General features: G+C 36.3%; 1 protein-coding gene across 2 annotated transcripts in view; it reads right to left on the bottom strand.

Annotated features, from left to right (window-relative positions):
• Nucleotides 1-23,216, bottom strand: part of LOC138715336 (aminopeptidase N-like) — a 129,271-nt gene extending 106,055 nt beyond the window's left edge. For both annotated transcript variants that reach the window (XM_069848149.1, XM_069848150.1), the window contains exon 1: nt 23,049-23,216. The gene's annotated coding sequence lies outside the window, so the exon portion shown is untranslated. The remainder of the gene's footprint in view (nt 1-23,048) is intronic.
• Nucleotides 23,217-23,601: the final 385 nt, after the last annotated feature.

The following is a 23,601-nucleotide window of genomic DNA, read 5'->3' as shown; positions in this document are numbered from 1 at the left end:
AATTGTAACTAATGATTATGACACAGGTGGAATTATTATAACGCATTTGCAAATGCCAATTTCTCACTCCAAATAAAAGCAACAAAAATTAAGAGAAATATCTTATAATCAATTATTCCTACACTACATAAGGGCAATCAACAATGCAAAAACTGTTTCCCTCTCTTTAACAATATCCAGTACTACCAATATAAACACAAAAAGTATGACAATTGTTGTTCATCTTGTGTAGAAAAAATAAAATATAAATGTCCCAAAAAGGGACAATGGTAGGAAATGGATTAATCCAGTCTCTATCATCATATCCCATCTCCCTCAAATTCATTTTAATATTATCCTTCCATCTATGTCTCTGCCTCCCCAAAGGTGTTTTTCCCTCCAGCCTCCCAACTAACACACTATATGCATTTCTAAAGTCGCCCATATGTGGTACATGCCCTGTAATCTCAACGTCCCCATGTCAGGTGAAGAATACAATGCGTGCAGTTCTGCGTTGTGTAACTTTTTCCATTCTCCTGTAACTTAATTCTTCTTAGCCCCATATATTTTCCTAAGAACCTTATTCTCAAACACTCTTAATCTCTGTTCCTCTCTCAAAATGAGAGTCCAAGTTTCACAACCATACAGAACAACCGGTAATATAACTGTTTTATGAATTCCAATTTTCAGATATTTTGACAGCAGGCTAGATGACAAAAGCTTCTCAACCGAATAATAACAGGCATTTCTCATATTTATTGTGCGTTTAATTTCCTCCCGAGTGTCATTTATATTTGTTACTCTTGCTCCAAGATATTTGAATGTTTCCACCTCTTCCATTTCGTACAATATTCTGGTCACGAGACATAATTATGTTTTTCGAAATTTACTTCCAAACTTATATCTTTACTTGCTTCATATAAAATATACTGGGCTGTATGATCAATATAGCTGCGGTATGGCAACTAATGGGCTTGAAATGAGTACTTTTATACGATTCTTGTGAGTTGATGTTGAATTCCGCTCTCTTTGCCCTAGCTCTATATTCTGGATTTTGTTTATTACTTCACTTTACTCTGAATGTACGTAGGCAGTGACAGAAAAAATAAATGGACCGCCTAATTCTACTAAGTTCAAGATCCAACGCATTGTGCATGTGCAGTAAACAAAAGCGCCTGTATATATTATGCTAAATGTGGACAGTCTTGAGAAACTTGTCTACATATAGTAGGCTAACCAGATTTTTTACCTGAAATCCGGGGGCACCCGTCGCTCCACAGCACGATCACTACATTACTGTTAATGTTGTGTGCTGTTTCTGCTGATACTGTTGTTTTATAATAGAAATAATAATAATAATAATAATAATAATAATAATAATAATAATAATAATAATAATATTATTATTATTATTATTATTATTATTATTATTATTATTATTATTATTATTATAACTTGTATTATTTCATTAAATTACTACAAGATTAAAACAAAAGTATAACATAAAATCGCACACATTTTTATGATAAATTAATCTTTGTAATATGTCTTGGCTGGAAGCAAGCTTCGTTGATAATTCCTGACATATCATGGAAAAGTTTGTGATGACAATAAACATGGATTGGACTGTTTACACAATCCTGAACGTTGAGAAGTCCACATTATGTTCATAGCTGATACAACCAAATATATAACCGGGTATAACCACGATTTTCGTCCTGGTACACGCGAACTACTTTGGTTCGCAGAACTTTTTCACTAGAGTACCTACATGCAGTCCATGGACTTAAACTCTGATGGTGTTATGGTATGGAACGTAAAAGTATCTTCTTGTAGTGACATTGCCATGTCATTCGTGTCTGAGACAAAACTTTTGGAAGTAGTAAACAATTTAGAGCAACAACTATGGGTGATCACAGCACTTTTATGTCTTTATGTTGCCACGTGTTCGGTAACAAAAGTTCTTTGTCACTAATAATGATAGTCATTAATTTAACGCTTAAAAAAAACAAATCCTTTCACCAAATTGTCACTTACAACAATTTTGCTTTTTTAACTTTCTGACCTGATATTTTTCGTGTTTGATGTGCGCAATAACTACCAAGATTACCTACCCAACACACAAACAATTTCGTTTCCGAATTTAAAACTCTTAATTAAAATCAGAAGTTGCACATTCCTGCAATCACCAATTGCACAAATTGCTATGTATACAGGGTGTTTCAAGAGAAATAGTAAATATTTTTGGAGGTGGTAGTATAGACGAATTCGAATAAAAATTCTATATAAAATGTGTACAATTTTTATTGGGTACAGAGATAAGCTGTTAGAATGTAACCCAAGGAGCTGTTAAGCAAACGCAAATGATTACTTTCAATGCACTTTCGTTTCGTGTGTTGCTACTCCGGTTGCTATGGGCTTATTTATCGATTGTCATTTTTGTTTTGAAGGTCAAGTTGTGAAGTTGTGGTTTAGTTTACATAATTCAATTCTTCAACTGTGATTGTGATTTGTTGGCCAATTCTACTGTATCTTTTAAGCATGCCGCACGTATTTACAAATGCTGAGTATGCCGATATGGTATTTGTGTACGGGTTTTGTAACGGAAACGCTGTTGCTGCTTGTAGAGAATACGGCAGACGATTTCCTGACCGCAGAGTTCCAGATTCAAGAGCGTTTCCTCGTGTTTTCACTAAAATGCGTGAGACTGATGCAGTGCCCAGCAGTCACATTTCATCTGAACGTTTAAATGAACAGAATGTGGATGAAGTAGAAGACATTATTCAGTTGGTACAATGTAGTCCTGCAACAAGCACACGCAGAATTTTTTCCACGTATTGGTGTTCCACATACAAGAATATGGCGGACATGACGTATGCACGGGTTCTAGCCTTATCATTTACAGAGGAATCAACACCTTCGAGCAGGAGATGAAGATAAACGATTGGAATTTTGTCTTTGGCTACTTGTAAATTGCCGAGTAGCCTAACCTCATTGTTACTCTTCACTGATGAAGCCACTTTCACTCGTGACGGTATCAATAACACTTGTAATTCACATCAGTGGTCCGAAGAAAATCCTCATGCCATTGTGGAGACACATTTTTCAAGAACGTTTCTCTGTAAATGTGTGTTGTGGTATGATAGACAATCAGTTGATAGGGCATGTTGTGTTACCGCATCGTCTTATAGGGCTCCGTTATCTAGACTTTCTTCAAAACGAGCTTCCAGCAGAAGTTCTTTTGGCTACAAGGATAGGTATATTCTTCCAGCATGACGGAGCCCCTGCACATTCTAGTCGTCAGGTGATACATCATCTAAACCTAACATTCCCCGGAAGATGGCTCGGCAGATGTGGTCACGTTTCTTGACCACCAAGGTCCCCAGATTTTTGCCTGTAGAGATGGTTGAAAGACGTAGTCTATAAAGAAAAAGTAAACACAAGAGCCGATTTAATCGTTCTGATTATGAATAATGCTGCCCTCATAAAAGAACGCCAAGACGACCTCAGAAGAGCTACACGTGGTATTGTCAAGAGAAGTCGAAAGTGCATTGAAGTCGGTGGTGGAATTTATGAAAATCAATTTTGAACGTAATCATTTGCCTTTGCTTAACACCTTCTTGTGTTACATTCTAACAGCTGTATCTCTGTATCCAATAAACGTTGGACACATTTTATATGGATTTTTATTCGAATTCGTCTATTTTACCACCTCCTAAAATATTGACTTTTCCTCCTGAAACACCCTGTATAAACGATAAAGCTATTTATGCAACCCATCACAACATTAACATAGCCTCAAATCACCTTCATGAAGCCGTAAACGTCATATGTTCTTGGCTTGAAAATTGGCGCATCGCATTGAACTACAACAAATGCGAAACAATGATATTTACTTTTTTCGTCCTGCTAATCCTCCATGCACAAATCTTTCAACCAATGTAATACCGTGGAAACCAAAGGGTGAAGCTATAAAATATCTTGGAGTGCACTTAGATCGCCGTCTATCATGGAAACATCATACCAACAACAAACTTAAATTGGCCTACTCAATACTCACTAAATTATATCCGCTTCTCAAGAAGAAATCATCTCTAAAGCTACAAAATTGCATGCTACTTTAAACATCTCTATTACTACCTCTACTACTTTACGCCTGTCCTGTCTGGGGAAGGAGCTACAATGAGTGAAATTAAACACATTCAGTCATTTCAAAGAAAGTCCTACGAATTTCACTCAATTCTCCTTGGTTTGTCCGTAACAGCCAGCTACATAGAGAACTGGTATTCACACAATCAGTTTATTCATTCACAAGCTAAAAATTCTATAACAACCTAGACAATGTTCCAGACGCCATCCACTACTCTCTCGGAAGAAAGTCCACATTTCCCACCAGAATCAAGAGCCGACTTCCAATGGACCTCATATTATAATCAAAATTTATCATCACACCAATCTATGTATATAACTTATTAACAATTATTTTTGTCCACTGAGGAGCTCAATCTAGGCTGCCCTCAATTCTATATCACGTATTGTATTTCATTAGACGTGACCTGTATAGCGGTAAATTCGATCAATAAATTATTTAAAATTAAAAAATAATCGGAAGTAAGCCTGAAGCAATGCAGTGTTATACTACTGTACAGTTTCGGGAACGTCCTAGATGTCCCAGATTTAGTTATAAATCATCAAGGCGGCTCAGACAGTGATGTAAGAGAGAAAATAAAGGAGGCAAGATATGCTTTTGGACTGCTGAAACCAATTTTGAAGAGTACAATACAAAGTGTTCTAAAAAAAGGTTCCAGTATTTAAAGAGGAGATAGTATGCAGTAAAACAAGAAATAAAATTTCTATAAACATGTTCCTAAAATTAATATCTTCTGAGAAATGAGCAAATGTTCACCATGACTGTAAGAGCAACATACTTTCCACTATCAGCTCTTTGGCAAGAAGCAAATGAGGAAACAGAATGCAATCGTTTGTCATTACGCGTTTCCTTTCTTTCCCAAGAGCTAACAGTAGAAGATATGTTGCTCTTACAGTGACAGTCAATATTTTTCTCATTTCTCAGAAGTTATTAATTTTAGGACTCATGTTACTGTTACAACAAAACATGGTCCGATTCAACATATACGAAACTATAGTCCCGTCGCCCTTATTTCCGACAGCCAATCACGTTGCTGGTCGGCTACATTTAAACGTGTGCGTCTTGTGATTCGCTGATGATGACGTTATGCATTTCCTAAGGCTCGATAAATACTTAATATAATCGCCCGCCATTTTGGCTCTTTCGTTGGTGTTCGCAGAAAGCACACGAGGACGTTATTTGCAGCTCAATTATTTGCTGAATTACAGTGCGTTTGACTTATTATCATAGGAGCTACGACATGATAATGTTTAACGGTGTGGCAAATAGATTCCTCGTCTGGTAGCTCGGCAACGAAAGAACAAATATAGCGAACGATACTACCTACCTAGATTTTATAGAGCCTTCACTTCCTAAGACGTAAGCAAAGAGGAGGAATCACGCCGGGAATAACAGCGCCGCGACTATAACTTACCCGAATCCTCGTACAGCAATAATTGAAGACCTAACATTCTAAATGTGCTAAGTGCCAATTTGACAAATTCCATTTTATTCAATCTAAGGGCAACATCCATTTCATATTAAATTGCCTTTGCCGTAGTTCAACTGTAAGTGACTCATTCGTGCGTCAAAAGATCGTGTTGTAGATATCTCAACATGTATTTCGCAGTATGTTTTTTTATCAATATCTCAGAAAGTTGTTTTTGGCACTTAGCACATTTAGAATGTTAGTTAGGTCCGCAATTATTGCAGTGTGGAATCAGTTTACGTTTAGTACGATTACGATCTCTAACGTATTGTCGTCTGTTTAAGCGTTCTCTTGAAACAAACACAAAGGTATGCTGCGTAATACCTGTAATACGTAGTGACAAACGGCTGCATTCTAGTTACTCATTTGTTTCTTGCTCAAGAGCTCACAGTGAAAGATATGCTGCTCCTATAGTGATGGTAATCATTTCTCAGAAAATATTTAAACACAAAAGTAAGTAAGTACGTACGTACGTATGTATGTATGTATGTATGTATGTATGTATGTATGTATGTATGTATGTATGTAGGGGAGAGTCGGGTAGTATCGGACATCGGGTAATATCGGACAGTGCGTTTCTTTCATCTACCACCATATGGTAGTACCTGAATGACATGGTTACGTTTCTCTATGCGACATCACAGACACGTAACCATGTCAATCAGGTACTATCATCGTCTGGTAGATGAAAGAAACTCACTGTCCGATATTACCCGCTGTCCGATGCTACCCGACTCTCCCCTATGTATTTTTTTTTTCTATATCAGCATGCTCCATTACATTGGAGTAATACTACATGCTTTACATAAAATATTACAATAATTAGTTACATAATTTATGACATGAGAACAAGATATTTACAATTTTGATTGAGATCTTGAAATTCTTATAGATACAAGTGTTGCCTAATTGTACTTAGGTTACCATCATTGTAAATATTATTTCTAATTTCAATTACTGTTACATTTTGCCAAATTCTATGGATTTTATAAATTTTCTGAAGCTTTTGAGGTATGTTGTTGTGAACTGATCAAAAGGTGGAGGCCAGGTTTGACCTGTGCGTATTATGTTAGCTCGTAGAATTCTTCTTTCTTTTATCAGTGTGGCACATCTTAGTATTATATGGTTGACTGTCTGTTCTTCTTTTAGTCTGCAAGGGCACGTTGGAGTTAGAATAATCTTGAATCTGTGAAGCATGACCTGTCACAATAGAAGTAAATTCTGCCCTGACAGGTAAATTTATCTTCAATCTGTCTTTAATTGATGGGAAGAATGATTTCGTTATTGCGCCTTTAGTTGAGATAGTCCACTGCTCTTGCCATTTTCTTAAGGTATTTTCTCTCTCTTCTGTTAATATGGTATCTCTCGATATTTTGTTATAAGCTATTTCCCCTTCATCTTCTATGGCGGCTTCTTTGGCAAGACGATCAGCTATCTCATTCCCTAATATTCCGACATGGGCCTTCACCCACCTAAAGAGAACTGTCCATTGCTGTCTCTCCAATTTTTTCAATTCTTTCTTTATATTTTCAATTATTGGATTATGTTTATTTTTGTTCTGTAAAGTGTCCAGTGTCACTTTGCTGTCTGTGTTAACTACTGCAATATTCTCTGTTTCTTCTGTTATTTCTACATTCTCAATATGTTGTAGTGCCTTCAAGATTGCTATTTGTTCTGCCTGATTGTTAGAACATTTTTCATGCAGTTTGTATTTTGAACGATGGATGACCTTGTCGTTTTGGATTATGACCGCAGCAGCTCCAACTTTTCCTCCGATTTTACTTCCATCCGTGTATATATCTATTTTGTTTGCCGTATACTCTTAGGCGCTCTTATGAGGGGTTCTTCAGCTGGATGAGGCCAGTGAATCACTTCCAGAAGTGCATCGTACTCTTCTATGACTAGACGAATTGGAAGAACTCCTGCTAGTACACATGAGGCGCCATATGAAAGTGTTCTGAATGCCTTCGCTATTTTTATGTTCATTAGTCTTTGAACACGTTGATATTTCCTTAAGTTGTTTTGTTTTGTTAAGGTCTTCTCCCATATCGGTGCGCCATATGTTAGTACTGGTTCAATTGCACCCATGTATATGATTTTCAGTGCCCGATGTTCTAGACCCCATTTGAGTTTAGCTACTCTTGCTAGCATGTTTATTATCGGAGTGCATTTCTCTGTAATGTAATTTACATGTTTGTCAAAATTAAATCTGGTATCGAGATAGATACCCAAGTACTTTAGTTCGGATACTTGCTCCAGACGTTTATTGTTTAAGTAGATGTTCAGTGTTTTGTCGTCTCCTGATCTTTTCCTTGATATCAATAATGTTTTGGACTTCTTTTCATTGAAGTGCATTTTGTTTTCTCTCGCCCATTTTTCAATTTTCTTCCAATCTAGGTTGGCATAATTCTCTGCATCCGCAGTGGTTTTTCCTTTCGTTAGAACCCATTAAGTCGTCCGCGAAAGCAATGACCCTTGTACGATGAGTGAAGTCCAAATTGAGCAGCGAATTATACAGTATATTCCAGAACCCAGGACCGCTGCAAAAACCTTGTGGACACCCCATAGTCACAGGTCTCTCTATTTTAAAAGTATTAGTCCCCAGAGCAGCAATTCTATTGCTAAAATAACTTCTTGCAAGATTAAAGAGATTCTTAGGACATTTCAATTCTATAAGATTGTTAAGAATGCCTGGCCACCAAGCCGCATCAAATGCTCCTCGGACGTCCAAGCTAACTACTGCAATACAGTTATTTTCACTTTATGTATGTATGTATGTATGTATGTATGTATGTATGTATGTATGTATGTATGTATGTATGTATGTATGTATGTATGTATGTATGTATGTATGTATGTATGTATTTATGTATGTATGTATGTATGTATGTATGTATGTATGTATGTATGTATGTATGTATGTATGTATGTATGTGTGTATGTATGCACGTATCTAATGTCTACACACTTCACTTTAAGTGATTTGCGTTCCGCATAATGCGGATAGATGGAAGGACTGTGACCCATTTTCTAGTTGCACAACACTTCGGCCAGCCACGCTGCATGATGTGTATCTATGGAGAGTTATGTCGTGTACTAGGGTGAGTGTATGTGTAAGTGTTCGTGTAAGTGTAGTGTAGGGAGTCAGTGATGATTATGATGATCAGGAAGGGAGAAGGGGAAACCCGGTGCCGGCACGTAGCCTTCTCCTGTCGAATAGCACAAAGGGTGCCGCCAAGCTTAACGTCCCCATCCGACGCACGAATCACTATCAACAGTGACATAAGCCTTCTCTTCATATGCAATTCGGAGAGATTTGAGATTTATCTTAGGCATATTGGTGCACAATTTAGTGATTAGAAGTTGTGTTTTACAGCCACCTCACCTGGTCCCGGGGTAGAATTTACGTGAAAATTTCTGACTCTGTCGGGTATCGAACCCGAGCCGGCTAGTGTGGAGGCAGAATCGCTAACACAGAGCTAACTCGGCGGTACACAAAAAGTGAATTTCAAAAGAACGAAAGTTACAAATATATTTAAACACAATAAGTATTTTAAAAGAACATAAATTACAAATATTTTAACACTACAGTGGGTTTAAAACAACAGAAAAGTTACAAATATTTAAACACAAAAAAGTATTTTTAAAGGAAAAAAAATTACAAATATTTAAACACAAAGTATTTTTAAAGTAGTGTACGTATACTTAAACAGCAAAAGGAACTCTTTATATTTTCTGAAAATCGATCCAGTCCGGATATTTTGTGTTGAGATAATTCGAATCCTATTGCATTAGGAAATTCTTATGTTTTTTTGTGAAATATACATGGCGACCGGGTAGCTCAGTTGGTAGAGCAGCTGGCTACGGACTGGAAGGTCCGGGGTTCGATCCCAGGTGGTGACAGGGTTTTTTTTCTCGTTGCCAAACTTTCAGAATGGCCCCGAGGTTCACTCAGCCTCCTATAAAATTGAGTACCGGGTCTTTCCCGGGGGTAAAAGGCGGTCAGAGCGTGGTGCCGACCACACCACCTCATTCTAGTGCCGAGGTCAAGGATAGCATGGGGCTCTACCTCCATGCCCCCCAAGTGCCTTCATGGCATGTTACGGGGATACCTTTACCTTTTTATACTAGGGTTACATATTTTCAAATACTCCTGATATAGCATCGCAGCAAGAAAAGTATCTCCCATTATAAAACTATTTCTTAAATTCGCTTAAGATAGTGATGATCAGATTCCTACACTACATGTGTATGCACTGTAAAAGAATGAAAAGGCGTAAAAATTTCATGAACGGTTTTCAACCGAAGAAGTACCGTAACACGTGAGGAAGAGTTAAGGATGTCCGAGATGTTTAGATGATGCGAACAAAGTGAAATGAGTCACATAATATTATAAGTAGTTTTAGTAGTTTAAGCAATGGAATTATTTATCCAAAACTTCCTAATAAAATATATCAATGCATGAAGTTATCCTTTGTCTGCATGTTAGGGCGTACAGTTGCTAGGAACAAGGAGTGGATACTTCTATTTTTGTTTTTTATTTACTCGATGCACTAGCGACTAATGGCTTTTGTCAACTTTTATCCACTCGTTGTTCCCAGCAACAGGAACATGAATATAAAGAATAACTTTATATAGTAACCATCTAATATTTAATTATTATAATATTTATTTATTATTACGATTTATTAAACGTCGTATTGGATAAAATATCGCATGCCACACGAGAATAAAAAGATTTCATGCCCCTTGAAAATTATAACTCTCGACTTAGACCTCGAGCGCTAAATATTGCGCTCGTGATTACAATCCTGCTTTATTCCGTTGTAGCACAAATTACTATTTTATACTGCATGCATTTTTCTCTAATTTTAAATATTTCAACTGGACCTGAAAAATGTCAACACACTTACAAAGAATACAGACCTAGAAACAAAATTTGGGCCAATTAATTTTACAAAATTCCAGATACAACGCACTGCGCATGTGCAGTAAACAATAGCACCTAAATGTATGCTACTTATGGACAGTCTTGTGAAACTTGTTGCCTACATAGAGGAAGACTGTGCCCATTTTTTAATTCCAAAGTATCTACAGAAATGCTGCTCTGAAACAAAAATTAAAATAAAAACCATTATTTTTGTAGAAGGAAGCTCTCTAAAACTGCATAACGTAGTCATGGTATAGGCCTACAATAGGATTGAACCAGAGGTAAGAAGTTCGTACCAAAACTGTTAAATTGTGTGTGCCTGGACTATATATCCAGTACAGGAGTAATGTAGCGCTCAACGTAACCAGCAAAATAAACAGATACGGTCGGTCGGTAACCAAACTTATCTTTGTACCTTAGAATAAGAAACAAAATAGATAAATAATGTAAGTAGTATAAAAAGATATTTAACAATTGGAATCTTCGTAATTTTCAGTGTAAAATTATCTACCCATACGTATAAGAATAACAAAGAAAATCCATGAATATATCTATCTAGCGTTTTTACAATTAACGTAATTTAGCCTACACTTTCAATTTATCAAAAGAGATAGGCCTACTCTTCTATGTTGAGAAAAAAATATTTGTACTTAAAAAATGTTCGTTTTACGTCACAAGACGTACGTATTAGGAAAATTTTGAAACATGATACACTATCCCTTACTCTATCAGCAAATGAACAAACACAACATTGTGAATCTTACATGCATTTCGTATAAGGCACATCACAATAAACTCATATTTTTTCAAGAACACTTTTCGATTTTGCTTTAATGACTACTGGGACTTGTGCGGATTGGTATACAGTGTATGTAATTATATTTGGACCGTAATTATTCTTCCACATCTCGCGGTGTCAGTCATTTCTATATATGGACTGCAGCAGGGTGATTGATGCAGATAATAATTTATTGTTAGAAGAGCTATTGAAACATGCCAGTATTATACATAGGCCGAGAAGGAATAGAATTATATTCACTTGAATCAGATTTTGAAGTAGAATGTTTCTTTTCACTATTATATTTTCCTTGCAAAGAAAGGTATTCCATTATATAATATATTAGTGTTCTGCCCAAGGGTAGGTCTTTCATTGCAAACCCAGCATTCTCCAGTCTTTCCTATTTTCTGCCTTCCTCTTTGTCTCCTCATATGATCCATATATCTTAATGTCGTCTATCATTTGATATTTTCTTCTGCCCCGAACTCTTCTCCCGTTCATCATTCCCTCCAGTGCATCCTTCAGAAGCAGTTTCTTCTCAACCAGTGATCCAGCCAATTCCTTTTCCTCTTTCTGATCAGTTTTAACATCATTCTTTCTTCATCCACTCTTTCCAAACAGCTTCGTTTCTTATTCTGTCTGTCCACTTCACGCGCTCCACCCTTCTCCATATCTACATTTCAAATGCTTCTAGTCGCTTCTCTTCACTTCGTCGTATAAATGCCTTTATAATTTCTTAGCACAGTGGCCCTGAATTAATATTTGTTTTGTAGATTATATTTCCACATAACGTAATTTTCAGTAAAAGTTTTCTCCATTTCTTGATATATGATTATCAGTAAACCTTCAATATTGTATTCAACTTCGTGTGCTTGGAATATTTACTAAACTGCATAACTCCACTGCGAACTGCAACACGTAATGAAACTGCTTCTGTGCTGTGCATATTGCTGTAATGTAGTTACGAAAGTCACCCATGACAGCTAGTGCCACAAAGTCGGCGATATATATATATATATATATATATATATATATATATATATATATATATATATACGTAGCTGCATCCTACCTAAAAACTACAGTATGTTTTAGTACGAACTTTCTAACCCTAGATTGAAGAAAATTACCTCTGTCCCATGTTAGTCCTTACGAAGATCACTGCTATGACATCTCCATACTGAATAATTTGGTATGTTTTTTTATAATGACGCTCTAAATGGAATTTTGTAATAGTTGTAATACCTTTTCTAAAAACTAAATTCAGTGCCCCATTTTCTATTTCCGAAATTAAATAATACTTTCCTACAGATGATTCAATTAAGATTCTGAGCTTCGTTTAAAAAGCCTACCACTTGCGCTAGCCATACTGTAACTGACTCACAATAGCTCTGCTTACGTACAACATTGATTGACTACATGTTCCTATTTTAGCTCGTTGTTTAAGTCCTGCAATCGATGTTTGTCGATCACCGACTACAGCTTGACCAAATCAAAAGCGTCTAGAGATTATGCAATCTTTAGAAGAAAGTATTACACTGGTCAGAACTTTGAAGTGAAGATACACGGTACAAATGCATACGAACGCCGATCTCTCACATAAAAGATTGAAGCGTTTTTACTGAGGTCTGATCTAATAATGTTCTAATGTAATGTAGATGATTGACTGCGCAATACCTCGCCACTGTTTTCACAACTGACAGAAAGAAGTTCAAATTTAAAATTCGACCTTCGATAGGCAAACGCGATAGACTACAAATGTTTACGAAAAGAAAATATGCCTTATAATGGTTGTTAGACCTTTGACATTCGTTAAGATATCTTGAATGAATGATGAAACTGGTTGTCTATAGTGTGTAGTGAGAGAGACGTAACGAAGAATTACCTACCTTCGAACAGAACGTCCTACTCGGAATGGCCCAAAATAGATGCATGATTTTAATGTGCTTATATTATATAGTCCACGGGATGCCACATGCTATGTCCCTGATCTGAATGCAGATCGAGCCGAGTGTTTCCGGCTGGAGTATTCACCAGAGGAGAGTAGGTGGCCTTTGCGTTAAAAGTCAATATACTGTGAAAAATCATACACATCCTTTGCTGTGCTCGTGCTTTTTTCACATTGTATAATTATTCGCAGTATAATTTATGAATTACCATAGTATCTGCGATTTTTTTTAGACTCAGCAGACAGCTCAGAGGGGAAATACTTGTTTTCATTGCAGGAAGCAGTTGTCACCACAAAGGATGATGAATTTGAGAAAGCTACACTTGCAGTAACAGGTACATATTGTAGTCTTTTTAGTTTATTATTATTATTATTATTATTATTATTATTATTATTATTATTATTATTATTATTATTATTATTACCAACTGTGGCAACTTTCGAGGAATATCACTTTTGTTGACGTCGTACAAAATTTTGTCCAATATTCTTTTGAGAAGATTAACTCCGTACGTTGATGAAATTATTGGGGATCATCAGTGCGGGTTTAGGCGTAACAGATCGACTATTGATAAGATTTTTTGTATTCGACAGATAATGGAGAAAAAATGGGAGTATAAGGGTACAGTATATCAGTTATTCGTAGATTTCAAAATGGCATATGACTCGGTTAAGAAGGAAGTATTATATGATATTCTTATTGAATTTGGTATTCCCAAGAAACTAGTTCGATTAATTAAAATGTGTCTCAGTGAAACATACAGCAGAGTCCGTATAGGTCAGTTTCTATCTTATGCTTTTCCAATTCACTGCGGGCTAAAGCAGGGAGATGCACTATCACCTTTACTTTTTAACTTCGCTTTAGAATATGCCATTAGGAAAGTTCAGGATAACAGACAGGGTTTGGAATTGAATGGGTTACATCAGCTTCTTGTCTATGCGGATGATGTGAATGTGTTAGGAGAAAATCCACAAACGATTAGGGAAAACACGGAAATTTTACTTGAAGCAAGTAAAGCGATCGGTTTGGAAGTAAATCCCGAAAAGACAAAATATATGATTATGTCTCGTGACCAGAATATTGTACGAAATGGAAATATAAAAAATTGGAGATTTATCCTTCGAAGGGGTGGAAAAATTCAAATATCTTGGAGCAATGGTAACAAATGAAGGGTGCACGGGAATAACGATCAAGGTCCATTTTAGAAAGTTTCGAGAAAAACGAATTTTAAAGTTTAAGCACTTAATACTTTGTTATGTGTGTATTTAATAGAAATTGACGTAGTGGAATGTCAAGAACGATGATTTCTTATTACTAGCTAGACCACATGATAGTACTTTCTTTCCACTATAAGATAGCATTATTAACTCAATTTCGATTTTTGATGGACCTTGATCGTTTTTCCCGTGTACCCTTCAAATATAAATGACACTCGGGAGGAAATTAAACGCAGAATAAATATGGGAAATGCGTGTTATTATTCGGTTGAGAAACTTTTATCATCCAGTCTGCTGTCAAAAAATATGAAAATTGGAATTTATAAAACAGTTATATTACCGGTTGTTCTGTATGGTTGTGAAACTTGGACTCTCACTATGAGAGAGGAACATAGGTTAAGGGTGTTTGAGAATAAGGTGCTTAGGAAAATATTTGGGGCTAAGCGGGATGAAGTTACAGGAGAATGGAGAAAGTTACACAACGCAGAACTGCGCGCATTGTATTCTTCACAGGACATAATTAGGAACATTAAATCCAGAAGCTTGAGATGAGCAGGGCATGTAGCACGTATGGACGAATCCAGAAATGCATATAGAGTGTTAGTTGGGAGACCGGAGGGAAAAAGACCTTTGGGGAGGCCGAGACGTAGATAGGAGGATAATATTAAAATGGATTTGAGGGAGGTAGGATATGATGATAGAGACTGGATTAATCTTGCACAGGATAGGGACCGATGGCGGGCTTATGTGAGGGCGGCAATGAACCTTCGGGTTCCTTAAAAGCCATTTGTAAGTAAGTAACTTATTATTATTATTATTAGTATCATTATTATTATTATTATTATTATTATTATTATTATTATTATTATTATTATTACTTTTACAATTAGAAGTTCAGAATATTCTGACCCTACTGCCGTCTCTGTTTTGTGAGCAATACCTACCGACATTAAGCATGTAAGATTAGCAGTTCTAAGGTCTTGGGATCAGCATGATGAAAAATCATCGAGTAAGTCCGTAAGAGGACACAAGAAGCACGGCGAGGTGTAGAAGTAAAAGCGGAACTCGTACCCCGAGGCTACACTCGTCGAGGGTTCAAATCCCGATTCGTATAATAACCTCGTTGGATTTTTCCAACTTTTCACCAACTGTAAGCAGACTACAAGTTGTTTTTACTTGGTTATTTAACGACGCTGTATCAATTGCGAGGTTATTTATCGTCGATGGGATTGGTGATAGCGAGATAATATTTGGCGATATGAGGCCGAGGATTCGCCGTAGATTAGCTGGCATTTGCCTTATGGTTGGGGAAAACTTCGGAAAAAAACCATCCAGATAGTCACAGCCTAAGAAGGAATGGAATCCGCGCCCTAGCGCAACTCCGTATCGGCAGACAAGCGCCTTAGCCGACTGAGTTACGCCGGTGACTAGCAGATTGTAACCTAATCTCATAAGATTCCTCGGATTATCTCGTTTCAGCAACTCCACCGGACGCTATAGATATCTTGCGCTGTTGATACAGCGTCGTTAAATGACCAAATGAAAAGGCAGCCGTCCTATATACAAGACAGAAATCTCCACTTGCTTGCTCCAAATACAATTCCATTCAGGCGATGGATTTGTATCTATGATTTTTATTTCGTTTATTTTTAGGACGCTTTATCAACTGCAATGATTATCTAGCATCTGAGTTAAATGAAGGTGATAAAGCCAGCGAAATGAATCCAGGGTTCAGCCCTGATAGTTTGCCACCATTTGCTCGTACTGTGCTAAGGGAAACCCTCGGAAAAAAATTTAACCAGGCAACTTTTCCCAACCACGATTTGAATCTTGACTCGCTGGTTTCACAGACAGACATGCTGTTACTTGTGGTTATGAATGAAGGGATGAATGATTTAATTAATTACTCAATTAGTTAATTATCCTTCTATGTCCCATTAAGGTTCTATAGACTCTGAGGCTTCCTAAGAAGGAAAACCTCGTTTTAGTGTCACATGATAAGCTATGTCACCTGAACTGTATTTCTGTTAGTGCTATTATCACTCACACATGCAATCACAATCGCATCCTAACGCACGCAACGTACAATTAGGACAATTTGGATGATATAGCTACAATGATGATAAATAGGCCTACATTTTTTTTACGATTTATGAAAGGTGAACGTGATTTTATAGTGTTTTAAAATATTTTAAATATAATTTATTCCTCTTAAAAATCTTACCGTAATAGTTTGAAAAAAAAATATAATTTATTCATCTTAAAAACCTTACCGTAATGCTTTGAAAATATATATATATATATTCATCTTAAAAATATTACTGTAGTAGTTTGAAAAAAAAAAAATATATATATATAATTTATTCATCTTAAAAATCATACTGTAGTAGTTTGAAAAAAAAATATATATAATTTATTCATCTTAAAAATCATACCCCAATAATTTCAAGGAAAAATTCTTTCGGGGCAGGGTATCGATCCCGGGAAACTTCGCTCAGAGCGTGAACGCTCTACCGACTGAGCTACCCCAGGAACTACACACGACACCGTCACAATTTTTTCTTTGTATTCACACAACTCAAATGAACTGACAAGACGCCAAAACTCAACTATGAGGTAGCTCAGTCGGTAGAGCGTTCGCGTACTAAGCGAAGGGTCCCGGGCTCGATACCCGGCCCCGGAAAAATTTTTCCTTGAAAGTATTTAAACCTGCTTTACATGGAGCTACTACCTGAAAGCCAGATTTGCATCTTACCCCAATAGTTTGGAAAAAAAAAAATTTATTTATCTTAAAAATCTTACCGTAATAGTTTGAAAAAAATAATTTATTCATCTCAAAAGTCTTACCGTAATAGTTTGAAAAATATAATTTATTCACCTTTAAAATCTTACCGTTATAGTTTGAAAAAAAATATTTATTCAACTTAAAAATCTATCGTAATAGTTCTAAAAAGTAATGCAAGTACTTCTAAAATTTCTGAAAATACGAGTACATCAAAATTATTACAAAGATGTTTCGAGGCCTTACTGCCTCATCATTAGTAGCAGTGTGTCTGTAAAATATAAAAATCTTAACTCTTGATTGTTCTAAATGTTAATATTGCGAATTGAACATATTTACAACAATAAGCATTTTCATTCATTTAGTGTTCTGCCCAAGGGCAGGTCTTTCACTGCAAAACCAGCTTTCTCCAATCTTCCCTATTTTCTGCCGTCCTCTTTGTCTCCTCATAAGATCCATATATCTTAATGTCGTCTATAATCTGATATCTTCTTCTGCCTCGAACTCTCCTCCCTTCACCATTCCTTCCAGTGCATCTTTCAGTAGGCAGTTTCTCCTCAGCCAGTGACCCAACCAATTTCTTCTGATCAGTTTCAGCATCATTCTTTCTTCACCCACTCTTTCCAACACAGTTTCATTTCTTATTCTATCTGTCCACTTCACACGTTCCATTCTTCTCCATATCCACATTTCAAATATTTACAAATCAAATAAGATAAAAACAGACACGAAAATTTTACATAGGTAATATAAAAACAAAGTTACGCATTTTAGAGTCAAAAGAAATTTATGAAAACAAATAATTATTAATTAATCCGCATAATCTCAACCTCTGGGAAGGCGAGACGTAGATGGGAAGATAATATTAAAATGGACTTGAGGAAGGTGGGATATTATGGTAGAGACTGGAATAATCTTGCTCAGGATAGGGACCAATGGCGGGCTTATGTGAGGGCGGCAATGAACCTCGGGTTCCTTAAAAAGCCAGTAAGTAAGTAAGTATATACCGATCACCACAGCCGTAGAGATCTTAAAACCAACACGCACCCACATAACCTGTAAGTTCATCCATGAACAATCAAACAGATACAATGTCCTTCACAACAGTACGTCTCCCGAGCTGACCTTGTTGAGTACAAATACTTTCAAGTCATTTATTTCGATCTAAACACCAAATAATAAAACAGGATTCAATAATATTATACATCAGCGGTCGGCAAATGTAGTAGGTCTACATTTAGTACTTGTAGAACGCGACTTCTCTACCCCCACCCTCTATTTCACCTGCGCCAGCAGGTTTAGCATAAGAGGTGAATGAGCTAGGCAGATTTCCTGCGATCACTGTAGAACGGCTGAAGGTATAAAATGCAGACCACTGTACTAAATGTACTACACTTGTTGACCGCTGATATACATGATTCATTAGATTCAACAGTTACGATATTTGTATTTTAGAGACACGAGCTATTGATGATAGAGCGGCTAGGCCTCGAAACATATTCACAACAATTTAAAAATTTTTTTATATTGTGTTTTTAAACTGGTACAATAATATTTATAAGATAAATTATGTTTCAAGAAATATTCCGGCAGTGTTCATGCAAGAGAGCTTCTCTTTCCTGGGATGAAAGTGCTACAACTTTTTTTTTACTCTTGGTTTGACAACTGATTGACAACTGTTCCAACCTCAACTATTGCGCATGATCAGCGATGATTGGTTTCAAATTAATTTGAGATCATCCCTGCACTAACATTCCTGTATTGTAAAATAATTTACTGATCTTGTATATTAAACATGTAATCAAATTTCACAGTATATTTTAATAACCAATATAGATAAGCATGGAATCATACAATATTAATGGAAAAGTTATCTGTGTGCCAGTCCAATGGAAAAAGGTGAATGAATGAATGAATGAATGAAAAGGGAAATGGGAAATTGGAGGAGAGACACTAAAGGTACGCGAAAACGCACCCTTGCAAGAGAGTTCGGGGCTCAGAAAAACTGGAAATGTGAGCTCCAAGCCTGTTGGCCACTTGTCTCAATCCGAGTTTCGCTACTCCACTGAAGGAGCTGAAGAAACCTTAGAAGGGAAAATGCCGAAAAATGGACGTAATCTAAGTTACCACATAAAGGGGAGAGAAGCTTAGCTGCAGTTCGGAAGAAGAAACGCAGAGTGTTGTAATTCTTCACATTGAAAGGTCCAGTGTCCTTTCGCAGTGCCAGTAGAAGTCGAGTAAACTCGCTCATATAACAGGATAATGTGAAAGCTAAGCCAAGGCATCTATATAAAAGATTTATGTTGGAAAAATATCAAAAAATTTTTGGGGAGGAGGATGTAGGTCTGTGGGCCATTTTTTTAGGGCCTATCCCGACATTTGTCTTAACGTATTAGGAAAACCACGGAAAACCTTAGGCAGGATAAGTTGTCTCAATTAATTAATTAATTTATTTATTTATTAATTAATCTATTTATTTATTTATTTATTTATTTATTTATTTATTTATTTATTTATTTATTTATTTATTTATATGAAATTACACAGGCATTACTGCCCATAAAAACACCTTCTTAACATTTTTATTTTGCAACAAAAGTTTAAAAATAGCTAAGAATGTAAAACATATTTATATTTGCAGCAGAGTATTATAAGATATAGAATGAGTGAACTGAATTTTCTGAATATACAGTAATGACAACGAAGAGTATGTTCTTAATTAACCAAACTTGTCACAATGTGTTTCTGAAGTACAGTACAGTAGAACCTCTATTATTCGTGGAAATGAAGGGGATGGATTGAATGGTTAATCGAAAAAAATCGGATAATGCGTACCTTAAAATATTTTCGTAAAATTAGTGAGTAATATTTACACTTCCGTAATTTCATCCATAGTCTTGTAATTAACAGACTAGGTAGTGGCTGGGAAGTTCACTAATTTAAGTTTGGTTGTCAACGATGGGTTTTGTAATGATTGTGAAAATATATGAATAGTGGAGATCTCGTGTTGTAGATTTGCATACTTTATACACTCCTACCTCGTATTCTGTTGCGAAATGAGCCACAGTTTCTTTTTTCCCAAACCATTCAATAGCTTACACTTTTTCTTTGATACTTGCCACAACAAGATTTCTTTTGGCACCCATAGAAGACATTTTGTATAGAAGTTATGCAGTAAGACAATTTAAACGGTAGACCATACTGAGTAAGGGCGAAGACTTGTAATAGCACTGTCAAGAAAAAATAACGTGTTAATAACAATGTACTGTACTTCGTATATTTCTTCAGAAAAAAGCGAGAGAAAGACAGACGGATAATCCACCTATCGGTTAATATAGTGACGGATAATCGGGGTTCTACTGTATAAGTTCTGTTCCTAAAAATCAATATCATTGAGATCATTTAACTTATTATAAAGGGATAGTATTCTGATTAGAGGTGAATTTTTATTACTGTCTTTGACCTAGGAATATGGAAAACTACTTTTTTACGTGACTCAACGAATGGGACACAAAAGGAAATTAATTTCAATCTATCTGAAGAATCGAGTTTATTTGTGAGTATCCTCATGAGAAATAAAATTGTGCATACTGATCTCCTATGTTGGAGGGATTTCATATTTAACATTGATCTTAGCTGCAATGTTGGTGTCCGAATAGCACAAGAATTTTTAAAGGATTTAAAATACATACATATATCTTAAAAATTTACTCTGAATAATTTCAACTACATGTAGTTGATCTTTATGCACTGGTTCCCATATGATTGAGGCATATTTTAATTTACTTCTAACTAAACTGTTGTATAGTAGAGTCGGAACTGCAGGATTATGAAACAGTTTTGAATTTCTTATAGCAAACCCAAGTGCTTTATAAGCAGAATTAACAATTGGCATAATATGTAAACTAAAAGTTAAAATTTTGTCACGTATTACGCCTAAATCCTTATTTATTTATTTTTTTTGTTGCTGATTCTAAACGTACGTCATTTATAAAATAATAGTTTCTTCACTTCTTTTCCGTGAAAAAAAAAACTCGTGTATTTACATTTATTTGGATTAAGCGACTGACAAATTCTTTTTACACCAAGATGCATCTGTTTAGGAGACTGAAGCACAACTATCTTAATTAGCATGCGTTAATGTGATTTAAGATTGGTTTGCACTTGATCCGTAAATCTTCCTGACCGTCAGGAAATGGTTTGGTGACGGTTTAATATGCTGAGAATGCCTGACTATTCGCAGGAAGCCAGAGTTTCAAGTTATTGTTATCGCTGCACGAACAGTCGAACAGTAAAGTTCATCAACGTATTCCGAATCTCACTGGACTGGTGGTTATCAATGACGTCACGCTGCACCGAAATAGAAAACTGCTTGAAGATTCAAGGGATATCATGGCGGCTGTGCGAGTTGTTGTATGTGCTAATCTAGTAAGATTCTGAAAAATTTTCAGTGACCGCGCTCAAAGAAAAGAGAGCACAAACAATTTTGTTTCTTGATCCAGTAGTAAAAACTGGTCCGTTGACATGTTCCTTCATAAGCCATTAACTCGTATTTTTTCACATGCTGCTCTTTAGACAAAAACAGCAGAGCACACGACCATGACACAACAATGAAAAATGTCATTCGTCTGCCAATTCCTACCCTTTATGAGAATCAATCCGATTTACTGAGGCGACTGATAAACACAGCCACTACCTCCTTTGCAAGCTGATGGAAGTGCTGCTATAGCGCTGGAACATCAATGACGTCGGAACACTGTGATGCCACATGATTACTCAGCCAGTGATGTCAAATGCAGGGAAATTTTCCACATTTCGGGAAAAAAAGTGATGCTTTGAGGGAAAATTTGTGTCAGAGAGGGAATTTTTAACACTTTTGACAACTTTTTCAGTTTCATTTCGCAATATTTCATTTGTCGTTATTCTTTAGCATTTTCCAACCTGATTCTAGAATTATGAGTATTGAGTATTGTTCGACTATGTCAAATAATTAATTAATGGAAGGAGTTAGTCCGATGAGAGAGAAACAGTAGTGAGACAATCAAAACGAATGAATTACCCTTAAGTCGTTGCGTGAGTCAAAGTAATATTGAGGGGTTCACAACCAGAGTGGACCAAGTCCTTCTGGAATAGTTCTGAGATATTGAGTCTTAAAGTTCCTGGCTCACGCTTAGCAACCTTCACCTTCCATGGTAAATGCTGCCCTCTATGGAATAACAAATGAGTTATGAACTTGGTTTGTTATGGCAATGAATAAATCTAAGTTTTCTTCATCCGAGATTGTATTAATCCACAAACTGACCACTGGTGGGCTTGATCCACTCTGGTTGTGAGCCCCTCATATGAGACCCATGACCTGTCCTTACTGATGACGCAATATTGGTTCTTTTATCAGATTTTTCATCGGCCTTTCATTCTCTTATACAGTGACTTGAGTGAGATATTCTGGGAATTACCGAGCTCGTAGTTAAAGAATATTACATCATTTTTTTTTTTTTACATTGTGATTGCATGACCCAGTCATTAGAGGCAGAAAGTCCAGAGGCGTTCATTTTATCTCCGTTAGTGAAATTAAGCTGAGGTGTAAACAGCGTGTCCAGCAATGAAATAAGGAGAGGTCGAGGAAAATTTTACTCGTAAAAGGGAAATTTCAACCTATTACGAGGGAAATTATCGGAATACAATCTGACAACGCTGTGCTCAGCGCTGAAATTCGGAATAGGTCTAACTGAATGTGCGTATGATCATGACGGTTGCAAACTGCTGCAGAAACAAACCTATAATACTGTACTTACATTTATTTTCGTGATGCAGTGACTGTTGTCAATATTATTCTCACAGCTTCTCACACGATACTTGTTCGAATCGCAACCACATTCCTTACCATAGACAAAATACAAAGGACGCACGCTGACGTCGCTGACCTTGTAGACAAGCAAGGAGAAGCAGTAACTGCACTCACCACCAGAGTCCAGCAGTTACTGAGTGAGAAACATTACTGGCCTGTATTAAGCTGTATCTACGCGGTTCAATTTTCCATGAGCGTACGCATTCAGTTTGGGGTGAATATTGAAACAACCAAGTTGAAAACGCACGTCAATTAAGATGCATGTAGGATTAGTGTCTACATGGTGCGCCGTGTTGAACGTCATGTTCACTACGTATGTATTAATTAATTAATTAATTAATTAATTAATTAATTAATTAATATGAATCCAAAATTTAGAAGGCACTCGTATTTGTTATAACCTTCAATAAAGCTAATTGTACTTGGCGCTATTTTGAGCTTAAAAGGTCCACCATCACCAAGCAAAAGAATTTTCCGTTTGTTCGTAGTTTCGAAGAACA

The sequence above is a fragment of the Periplaneta americana genome, chromosome 15 (assembly GCF_040183065.1).
Source record: "Periplaneta americana isolate PAMFEO1 chromosome 15, P.americana_PAMFEO1_priV1, whole genome shotgun sequence".
Taxonomy (NCBI): Eukaryota; Metazoa; Arthropoda; class Insecta; order Blattodea; family Blattidae; genus Periplaneta; species Periplaneta americana.
This window is presented reverse-complemented; position numbering and strand designations above follow the sequence as displayed.